This window comes from Cololabis saira, chromosome 10 (assembly GCF_033807715.1).
Source record: "Cololabis saira isolate AMF1-May2022 chromosome 10, fColSai1.1, whole genome shotgun sequence".
NCBI lineage: Eukaryota > Metazoa > Chordata > Actinopteri > Beloniformes > Belonidae > Cololabis > Cololabis saira.
In genome coordinates, this window is record NC_084596.1 from 28,375,212 (window position 1) to 28,386,910 (window position 11,699).

The following is an 11,699-nucleotide window of genomic DNA, read 5'->3' on the forward strand; positions in this document are numbered from 1 at the left end:
TAGCTGAAATAATTCATTTACTGTATGTTCCTATAAATAATATATTTTTGATTTTTGATATTTGTGAAATTATTGTTCGGGTTTGTTTTTTGTTTTTCCAAACAAAGCAGATAAAAGATCTGAAAGCATCACCCAAAATATAGGAAATGTTTCATTTTTCAATATTTTGGAGCAAAATTGCAAGAAAAAAAAAAATATAAATCAAGATCCTGCTAAAGCAAAACTCTGGGATTTGGAAGGATAGAAAAGATTATTTCTAGCTGATATTCGTTTTAATATTGAAATACAGAACAATTTTCCAGTTTGTGCTCATATAATACAAATAAAGCACTCCATGAAACTCTACATAAAAATTGTCAAAAATGTTCATTTTCACCTGTGCTGACAATAATAACTCACATTAGCCTCATTGCATCTGGGTGTAGACTTATTCTGCGCTCCAGGATTTTCCATTATGTTAGAGGAAGTTTGGGTCTGGTAACAGTGGGAAATTAGACCCCGGGATTTGATTTAATTCATAAAACCGCTGCTGCACGAGCTACAGTGGTCCCGTAAAACTGCCCCACACACCTCGGCCATAACAGCACTGTGTGGAGTAATCCTCGGTGCTAATGAGTCCCACGAGAGGGCTGCCAATACTATTAAAGACACACCACCATGTTTAACAGTCGATAGCAGATATTCCCTGCTTTTCTCCGCAGGTGAACCCTGAGAACACTCAACACTGTGCTCATTTTTCAGAGTCTCAGCGCCAGTTAACTTCAGACTCAGATGAAAGTGTTTTCTGAAGGTCATTATTAATACCAGTGATAATATTCAGGCATTAGTTCACGTTCTGTCAGATCCCCACAATTTAAAGGTGAGACTTGTGAATCTGTGTTGAGTTCTCATTCAAATCCATTGTTTTTCTCTGCAGACTTGATTCATGGTGGCGAGAATTGACAAGTAATCAGTACTTTTGAGAGATGGTAAATATATGTTTATCAATATCACCTATATATATTTTTTTTATTTATTCGAAATATTATCAAGTTCCTCCAGCAGTGGCAATAGTGTGTGTGTGTGTGTGTGTGTGTGTGTGTGTGTGTGTGTGTGTGTGTGTGTGTGTGTGTGTGTGTGTGTGTGTGTGTGTGTGTGTGTGTGTGTGTGTGTGTGACTTTAAGACGTTCACTTTCATGCATCCTATTGCACCAGTTGTTGGAGGTTTGCATCAAACGGGATTGCTCGTATTTTTATTTTTAAATCAGTTTAATTCGAGGATTAGGATCAGTAGAGCAAGCTGCAAACACAACAATGACACATTATTACCAAGCGCTTTCAGACAGTCTTCGCAAACAACGGCCTAATTACACATCCAGCAGTTCTACACCAGAATTATTATTCATTTGGAGACGCTTTTCTGGCCAGTATGCACTCACTTTTAGCTCTGCTGCAGACTTCAAAACTCCTGGGGGAAATATCTGGCTCTTAATCTCCTAAGTACTGCATTATTAGCTAGTCGCTAAATTTGTTTGTCTGGTGTTTGATTATGTGCAGGTGCATTACAGAGTTTCTTTTTTTTTTGTTTCCCTGAGTGGTTTCAGAAGTATGACTGGACTCTTTCCCGTTGCATGTAGTCGTTTTATCTACGTAGTTTTAACCATTTCCAACAAAATGTAGATATCGATGATCACTTTGGCCATTTTTTTCATGTTGTTGTTTGCGTTTATAACATTTGTTTGGCGTCGCTTAAATATGTATAGTATAAAAATAAACAAAAAAACAAAAAACAAATACAAAACAGTAGGGTTTTAGTTTCCCAAAACAAAAAGCGATTTAGACTGGGGCTTTCGTAATTTCATGATGAAATGTGCTGATTAGCTCCTTTATTCCTAATGGGGCACTCAACAAGGTAGTTAACAAAAAAAAAGCACTAGAAATGTATTTATATTTCATTTAATGAAAGAGCACGAGAGAAAATTGGGCATGACTAATGGCATGTTAGATGTGGCAAGGTGGGAGCTCGCTTCTGGGAACTTCTTGACATAAAGCAGGTTCAGTGAGAGCTCGAGACAAACCTGGAAAATTATGTGTTGCAAAAGTACAGTTTTGAACATGATCACTTTTACAATTTCGGACTGAATTTAATTTGTCTAAAGCAACATTTAACATTCTTGGCGATCATGAATACTTTTGGTTTGTTTTTAGAGAAATTATTAAAAGGTTGATTGTTCTACATAATAGTAGTTATTAGCGGGAAAATCATTATGTAGAGATCCGATCTTACAGTTAGACTTACACTGTCTGTTAATATCTTTTAGTCATATTACCCAGGTCTACTATTTGTTTAAATGGACTTGGAAATGAGCCATGAAAGTAATATACTGTAGGCCTGGACAAGTTTCCTTGTTATAAATTCTGCAATCTTATTTTTTCCTAATATTGGTTTTATTCTATTTTGTTAACCTCTTCTGTTGGCTCTTGTCTGGGTTTCCAAAGGAAACATTTGTCTACAACATTTCCACTGGGAAACGGAGACTGGTTGGACTCGATCTTCTTGTTTCGTTTTACATAATTGCTTTGTGGAGCCGTTCCTGTCTTATGAGACACCCTCTGGCTTAGGGTGTCTAGTATCTATGTCTTCACATGTTTATTCTGAATTTTCCCGGCTAAATTTAAAAAGAAAAATCTTTGAAGCATAACTTTTTACATGTCAAATTAAATGGGGAATGAAAGAATGTTCAAATCAATTCAAAATAAATGAGTAAAAAAAAAAAAAAGATAAATTATATATATATATATATATATATATATATATATATATATATATAATATATGTATATATATATATATCCACATATAATGAAAAAAGTTGTCATATAATGAAGAAAAGTTGTTTTCAAGAGCAAGTGAAACATGTTTGGCTGTAAACCTGGATGAATGTCAAAACCCAAGGAAAAGCTTCAAGGACCACACAGCTGAGTTTCTGCATGTTAAGCTATTCACGTAAAAAGTATTTCCAAGAGTTTGCTCTCCTTGCTCCATTGTAATGCAAACACAAGGCCTATACAAGTGCAGAAAGAGTGAATCTGAACAATGATGAGAGCATATGCAATAAGACTTAGGACAGCTGTCAGGGTGTGCACGCCCAGAATTAACAGTTAAGGAGTAGTTTCATGAAAACCGGGCTCCTTCTGCAACCAACATAGATATAGACAAATGATGTGTCTCTGCAGGCTGATACACAATTTATCACCCATAGTCAAAAAAGAAACTCAGACTTCATTTTCACCATAGAAATAGATCCAATAGGATGTGGGTTATTTTTCCTTTCCTCCAAGATGAAAATGTTGTTCAGAAATTCTCTATGCAGCACTGGATTAACTACAAAACAATACAAAAGGTTTATGTAACTGCTTTAATCCACTAATTGTGGAAGGACGCATGTGCTTCAATTTAAGAAGCAGTCAACTCAGACCAAATGGACTGTGAATGTTCTGCATCATTCGGTCTATAAATTCCTGCTTGAAAGAGTAATGATTAATTTCCTTACCATTGCATCTGTTGGCCCTTTATGTGATTCATTCACAGCTCATTTATTCTGTAAAATGTCAGAAACTAGAGAGATGCACTTGTCCCTGAATCCCAGAGGCCAATGTGGCATCTCTTCTTATTGTTTGACTTGTCATGCCAGCAGTTCAAAGAGTGCACACATTAATCTCAAAGACAGGGAAAACCTCAAATCCAACCAGAGACAATAGACTTAAAAGTGATTGTACTTGTTTGAAGGTGGACTTGAAACCGGTTTGCAGGCAAAGAGGATGCAGATTCATTTCCATCTGATAAGCTCATCAACCTATTCCACTCATTTGGTGACCACAAAGCTCACTTGTCCACTCAACTCTCCAAAATTTTATGTTAATATGCAGAAAATCTGAACCTCTGTTCCTACACAATAGGAGCAGGCAGAGCCAGACTGATGTGCGCATAAACAAACATAAGCAACGCATGCACTACCGCCGGCCACACAGCTTCTCAATGCCTCAACAATGTCAATGCAAAGCATCTCTCTGTTGCCAAAGTTTTCCTTGTGTTTATGTTTAGCCCAAAAGCAGCGTAAAGGATGCAGGTTTCTTTTATTTTATTTTCAGCCCCCTGCCTCCGTTTGTTTCCTTCCTCCAGGACATCATTCCTTTGGGTGTTTGTGCGGTGTCCCTTAGTTACCGGATAAGAGACCATGCAGCTCAGAGAGTTAAAAGCCTAGCCTGTCCCACTCATACGAACAAGACCATCAATAATTCACCGTCATCGGGAAGCATTATCTAACAGCCTTATAAAAATTTGAACATTGTGGGTGACAACCTAGAACCATAAAGAAAGCGCTTCGTAAGAGGAGACCCCAGGTAGCAACAATGTTGGCAACGGATATGTTAAAGGGGAGGTAGAGGGGGACTCATCTGCACTAGCCGGTTACACATAAAGGATAAGACGCCTCGTTGAATTAAAGGACAGCCAATGAGAAGACGCAGCTCCTCTGGTCTCCACCAGCTTTCTGCTTGACCGTGGGTGTAAGTTGGTGCGGCACAGAGGTGGAAGCGTTTGTTCGGCTGTATTAACGCCCAGGCTCATTCACATTGACAGTGAAATCCCTCTAAGCCCAGATCAATTACACCCGGCTCTGCTGTAATTAAAATGTCCTAACAAAGGTCTTAGGAGCACAGGACAGAAACCAACCCATTCAAAATAAGCTCGGCCCGATCTATAGCAAAATCTGGGCATAAAAAGCTCAAGATTAGATGGCGGCATCCTTTGGTTATATAAGCACATGAAAAAGGTGTCCACACAAGTCTAATTTATATTGTAATAAGGTCGTGAATGTTTGGGGATGTGCAAAGAACACCACGTTGTATGAAAAAGAAGCTATACTACAATTTTCAATCACTGAAGAATGAAATCCATCTATGGAGTAAAAAATAAGTGTGGCCCGTGCTACTAAAACACCTAATTATTCGTTCTTTAAAGTACATCTGATGCCTGGCTATGATGTGTTGAGAAATACCGGAATGGTTATGAGTTTCCTAATTAAAACCCAGCAGTGGAGTGATTAGCAATCACAACTCCACTCTTCAAATATCAAGATCTGATTTGCTTGGCTGATCATCAACAAGGTTCCTTCTCTCGCTGAAACTCACAGAGGCAGCAGTCTTTTTCTCTCGACACTAAAGAGGCTTTTGAAGTGACGGAAATCAGCACAACTTCTCGAGAAAGAGCTCAGCCTACTTTGGAGTTCTATATTGTCTCTTTTTTCCTTTTTTTTTTGTATCACAGTACCATTTATGTTGCAACACTGCTTTGTTTAATGTTGGCAGTGATCACAAAACAGATTACTCGCTGACACTGATGAACGTTTCTATGTTTTAGGTTTTACAGGAAGATTCATCATAAAACCTCAGTAGTATTACTTATGGCGAATACAAAAATTAAATTTGAAGGCTGCTCCCTTGTTGCCCCGACAAGAGACTATTCGAGACACCAAGCGCGTGCAAGATGGCTGACTTCGCTGACACATTGTGAAAGCACGCCTTTGCTACCCAAGGTAATAGATTCTTTTTGTATTGTGACTCCTCTCACTCCTTATCCTCCGTGACAACGCCTGCCAATCAAAGCCTGGGCACCGTTCAAGGGCTTTGACAATATCGCCTCACCTTGAAAACAGATTGGCTTCATCACAAGACACCGAGTGACACCAAGTAGGCATCAAATAGCCATTCGACATGGCAGACAAAGAATCTGCAGATTACAGGTGATCCTGTGCCGTTTTCTCACTGATGCACAAACCGGCTCTTTGAAGCTGGCAATTGAAGTATAATTTCTATACATGAAGAGACAACAAGAACAACTGCCAACGATACCGTGGGAGGTGACATTAAAGTGTTGCGTGAGAGCGGTAAATGCAGAAAGATTTCATGATCATTTGAAAGGAGCTCCAGAAAACTGAGGTGAGTGAAAAAGTCCCAATGTAGGATTTAATTTAGCCTTTTAAAGCCCTGAATAACTGGTTTCATAAGGGGCAAATGGGCTTATGCTGTTCATATGAAAGCACTTAAAAGAAGAAATCAAGCCATCCATCACATGTAGCGGCTATGCAGATTACTCATTTGGAACATAAAACATGGATGGACACCTCAATTTTCTTTTCTTTCAATGCAATGAGAAATAACAGCATTGCGCCATATCATTTGAACAATTTACATATTTATACGATTCATGAATACCACAGAACAGGAACTGCAGTGAAGCATGGCCTGAACTTCAATTTCTAGATTAATTGAACGGTGCTATTTAGTATTTTGAGGAAGAGACAAGCTCTGAAGACAGATGACCTGTCAGATACACCTAATACCGCCACAAAGCCTTCAGCCTTTAATCTACACACTTCCTGTGACCTGTAGTACGACAGAACCGAATAAAGAACACTATCTTTGTATCCCCCTGAGACAGAGCAGTGTCCTCACATGCTAATATCGGCCGGCACTGGACAAGACGCTCCGAGGGCGGCCCAGACGACTCGCAGGTCAGTGCTAATCTTCTGATATATGGAGCCTAAACACCCGGGACACATCCATCATCCGCGGCCGACGGCTCCCCGACCGAGAGAGATCTGCACACTCCAAAGGGTTAACACACATCCCAAAGAGACCTCTGATGATCCATCACTCAAGAACTAGCCTCTTTCGAGTGGAGCGTCCCACGACGACACCGAGGGGGTAGCTTTCTTAGCCGAGTGCACACACAGAGCCAGTGTGACTGCGAGATCCTAAGCTCAGAGCCTCTGTTGATCATTAAACATCCATTTTGAAGCAGTGGGGGAAAGTTAACCGTCATTTTAAACACAGGAGGTGGTGATGTGGAGAAAAGATTTTTTTTCTTCCTCAGAAGTACTTTTTAGGGGGGGGAGGCCATATATCCATCAATTGGGGTTAACTACCCCAATACACAAGCATTTGTTCCACTCATCTGTCTCTTTAGTTTTGAGGCAAGCCACAAAATGGCTACAACGAGCTTCGCAGTGAACGAGGAAGTCTCTCAAGCAATTTAAGTACTCCAAACGCCCTTTCCTCTTTTTTTTCCAACATGCTCCTGTTCCACATGTATCTTCTTTCTCCTCCCAACGTGCAAAATGAGAAAACACCTTTAATTAAATAAATACAACATTTTTTTTTAAAGTGGGGGAGGTCGTCATAGCATCACCCTCAAACATCAGGTTTTGTGTCGTTCTCTCAGACGTAGCGACTACTTCCTCGACTCGACATGGGTTTAAAGAGAGAAGCAGGAAATGCACCTTAGAGGGAGCACTGATGCCAATTACTTCCCTGACAGCAGCCTCCAGAGTAGAATGCATGTACCTCTCATCCTCAGCAGCGTTTTAATAATTTGAACGGCCGGGCTCAGCTCAGCACCACAGCATGGTTTCCTCTCCACCTTCACTTTTTTTTTTTCCTTCAACTCGACAAACTTACCACAGTTGCTCCTGCCTTATCCTCCTACACATAAAGAATGCAGGCCGCCTGTGTCGGGGCTTTGTCAGAACTGAGAAACATAAGAAATCACTAACAGGAGGGAACTGCACCATTCATGAGAAAACTCATCGTGCATTGCATCTTACCAGCATTTTTCCTCTGAGATCGATCTTATCTAAACCCATCTACCATTACGCAGTCATCTCTGCCTTCAACTTTTCACAACAAATGAATTGGTGGAATTCAACCAGACAGCTGTCAACCTGCCTTTCTTGACTGAGGATAGGAAGTGAAGTCCCCCCCCCCTCCTGCATCCTGTTCTTTGGACTTCAAACTGGAAACTGACCTGCCGCACCGTGGTTTTGTGATGTTACTTTGTCCGAACAAAGGAAAGACAGGAAGGAGAGGAAAGAGAGCTCCCATCTCCACCCGGCTGGGGAGCAGTTGGCTCGTGTTATTACTCAGGAGCGGGATGACCATGAAGGGACCACCGACCCTTATAGCCCTTCCAATGGCATTTACATTCCCTGTCTGTGTAACAACATTTCACTCAGCGAACTCTCCTTCACTATTAACCTACAGTACCCCGATCCTCATTTTCATAGTGAGGGCATGCACAAAGGCAAGAAATTGTTTTTGCCTTTCTCTTTGTGCATTGTGCGAATGAGTCAGACAGTTTATTTTCATCCATTTAACCTGCACGAGAAAGTGAAAAGAGCATTAGGCTGCGTATCACCAGACAAAGAGGGACGGAGAATAAGGATCCATCAAAATAAACAGTGTCTTGCTGCATTCTTTCTCTGACAAACAACAGCTGCACAGAATTGGGAATAAATATTATCTCTGCGACAGAAAAACAATCAGACACCACGAGGCACGCGGCGTCTCCCACAAAGCATGAAAGCTTTGTCTTTACATCTTCACTCAATCAATGTCAAATTAAACCGTTGGGTGTGAAAGAAAGCACTTGAAAACAAATTCATTTCTGCTGCAGCCAAAAATCACTACAATGCATAAAAAACTGTTTTTCTGCAACTTCTTTGTTGTTTTCTCTAACAATGTGGGTTCCCTTTTCTTCTCGATGATAAAATATTTGTTGAAGTTTTCTACTCGTCCAGAAGAATAGTTCAGAAAATGTTTTAACAGAAAAAAATCTCTTCTGACATGACCTGAGCTGCATCCACAATTTTCACTTAAAACATAGCTTTTGGTGTTTGATTATTGCCAACAAATTTCCCCCAATCTGCTTCCAACACAAACACTTGCTCCTCACAGATACACACACACACACACACACACACAACCAACTGCCGTATCCAGAAATCCTGTCAGTAGCCTCCTCCACCACCACCAGCACCACCGCCAGCAGCAGCAGCCGCCGCCGCAGCCGCAATTCTTCATCAGAACAAAACTGCTCGGAGCAAGGGGGGGCTGGTAGCTCAACTTCTCCCTATTGAAATGCAGACACTTTGATATGGAAATTGGCAGTTACAAAAACCTGCTAGAATTCACACTAGCAAGCACTGGAACCATTTGCGCAATGTGAGATGGGGTGGCACTTCCTCCCGAGACTGCAGCCCAGACAAATGGACCAAACCAGCATGTCCTGGGAGGGTGAGAGATGGACTTGAGGTACAAAAAAAAAAAAAGAAAAAAAAAAAGAGTATTGGGGAAGGGGTGGGGTGGGGGGTGAGAGGAAGAGGCAACGGACCATTTGTCTCCACCAGTGCCACCACCACCACCACCACCGCCACTCCCTCAACAACTTGAATCCTTACGTCTCACTGTTCAAGTATTTGTTCCAATAAACATTTCTGGAGTCACTTTTCCCCATAAAAATATATAATCTGTGGTTAATAATAAAGCATCCTGCTTGTGGCAGGGGTGGGGGGTGAGGGGGGCTTTTAGGTATTAGGAATCAGTGATGGAAATATCAGCTTTCAGCAAAAAGGCAGAACATGATTCCAATGGAGGAGACTTTTTGTCTTCTAAAATGGCTGGCGCACAAAAAACAACTTCACCAGTCAAAGTATGATGGGACTTCTTAGGTGGTGAGATGGTCTCTCGCACTCCGGTAGCCGCCGGTATAATGTTTCTGCTTTTCTTACAAACTGGACAGAGAAATTAGCCAGGTACTGACCAAAAAAAAAGCCTGCCAGGACCATAAAGTCATCCATAATTTCCAGCATTAAGCCGTTATATAAGCATATGCCAAGGAAGCATTTCAGTTTTCTAACTTGCCTGTTTGGCTTATATAATGCTGCACCACTATCCTGGTTTGGGATAGACAGTATGTACTATAGGCAAATGTTATTAAGCTGGAGTACGGTCCGGTACAGCCGGGGTCCCCTGTGATTTCTTGGTGAGGTCTATGCGGCCCAATCTCTAAAAGCCTCACGTAAGAATGAAATATGGTTCCTTCAGCCAGTAAAAACTGTGTGTTGGTGTGAGTGTGAGTGTGTGTGTATTTGTGTGTCCCATCATCACACATGGCTGGCTCAGGTCTGTGAATTATACATGTCCTGTGAAATGATCTTATTCTACAGCCGCAAAATGGAGAAGTACATGGAGACAGCAACAGACATCCTGAGCTCCTTGATGTTCTGGACTGGCAGGCTTTTTGATTTCCTTTCTATTTTTATTATTTTCCTCAGTCCTTTTATCCATTTCAATATTTTTCAAGGAGTATCTATTTTAAAAAAGATTTTAGGTCATATCAAATCAAAGGTCATATCCCCCTTCCCTATACTGCATCTTAGACAATAATCCAATTTACAAAATATTAAATCACAACAATTTTAGTTTGACTGTGGAATAAAAATGCATCCACTGGTATACTTTATTTTAATTTTATTTACATTAAAATCTATGCACTATGCAAAATCTATACACTCATATGAGCACTAGTGATGCCAGAAGGCGAAAAACTTCCTATTAACTTGATGTGTGGATGCTTCGGTCCCCCACACAATAACATCCTTCACCCTGAGCTCTATATTGATCTCATCCAAGCAGCTCAAACTGCTGGAGGAGCCCGTGAGCACCGTTTTCGGACATTTGCCTCATCCTACCATGGGAGTGTAAATAAACGGTATCGATTCGGCAGCATCTCCCCACGAAAAAGACTCCAGCATGCGCTTTTAAAAAGGGGCTACTTACTGTGCTGTGGCAAAAAAAAAAAAAAAAAATACGTAGATCCAGGCGTGAAGTGTGATCAGATTCTGATGAACGCCGGGCTTCTTTTCCTTAAAAGAAGCGCCCAAAAACTAGACAGAATCGAGCTGGAGCTGTGCTGCAGTCTCGCCGTCGCTCACGGTGGACGGATGAGGAGGTTTCCAGACGCAGGTAAGTGTTCATCTCTCAGCGGTGTGTGCGCCCGGGACCCGGACGAGCAGCTCCATACCGAAAAGGGGTCTGTTCAAAAGTAATGATCGCTGCTTCCCCCCTTTCTCCTCCTCCTCCTCCTCCTCTTCCCCCTCCTCGTGTGCGTGCACCCAGACTCCTTCCGACGGGGAGCGCTTCTACGGATAAAAATGGGATCACTTCAAGGAGACTTAGATGCGCCCCGATGTGGCTGCTGCACGATGGGAACTCCGAAGCAACGTCAGCTCTTGCTGGACGCGTAAAGTCTTAATGTAAAGGACCGGGAATGGGACTTCTTCAGCCCTGCGTCTGCTGGTGGCGTCTCCTTTCCCCCACACGCAGCGCAGACAAGCCGCCGGAGCTGCAGTCGGACTGGAGGCAGACGAGCCGAGGAGGAGCGGCGCAGCGGAGCTCTGCTCTGCAGCAGCTGGCCGGGCGCGGCGGCGCGCAAAACCCGGCGCGGATCCCCGGCACGCCGCGGAGCCAGTTATGGTTCCGCGTTAAATCGACGCAGAGCGTACGCCGTCGGGTACGGCGGAGCTCACGGCGTACGGTGCGCGTCGCCGCGGTACCCTACGTCCAGAGGTGGACAGAGTACTCGACCCCAGTACTTGAGTAGGAGTTAGCTGCCACCTTTCAGAAATAGAAATAAGGGACGCCCTGATTTCAGCAGCGCAGGAGCCAAAAAAAAGCCCCAAAACTTCTAAACTGAATAAAAATGTGTTTATTTTATATGAAAAAACAAAATTCTTTGATTTAAAGTTTAAAGTGCTTTAATAGCATTGAACTTGCATGACTGTACAGACAGCCAACCATATAGCAACTGAAATAGCCTCC

General features: G+C 42.0%; 1 protein-coding gene across 9 annotated transcripts in view; it reads right to left on the minus strand.

The window, feature by feature from the left end:
* Positions 1-11,257, minus strand: part of LOC133452779 (adhesion G protein-coupled receptor L2-like) — a 91,506-nt gene extending 80,249 nt beyond the window's left edge. For 2 of the 9 annotated variants that reach the window (XM_061732407.1, XM_061732406.1), the window contains exon 1: positions 10,659-11,253. The gene's annotated coding sequence lies outside the window, so the exon portion shown is untranslated. Of the gene's footprint in view, positions 1-10,658 lie in introns of all 9 variants that reach the window. The other 7 variants (XM_061732410.1, XM_061732411.1, XM_061732414.1 and 4 more) reach the window with 5 other exon arrangements.
* Between the last annotated feature and the right edge of the window lie 442 nt (positions 11,258-11,699).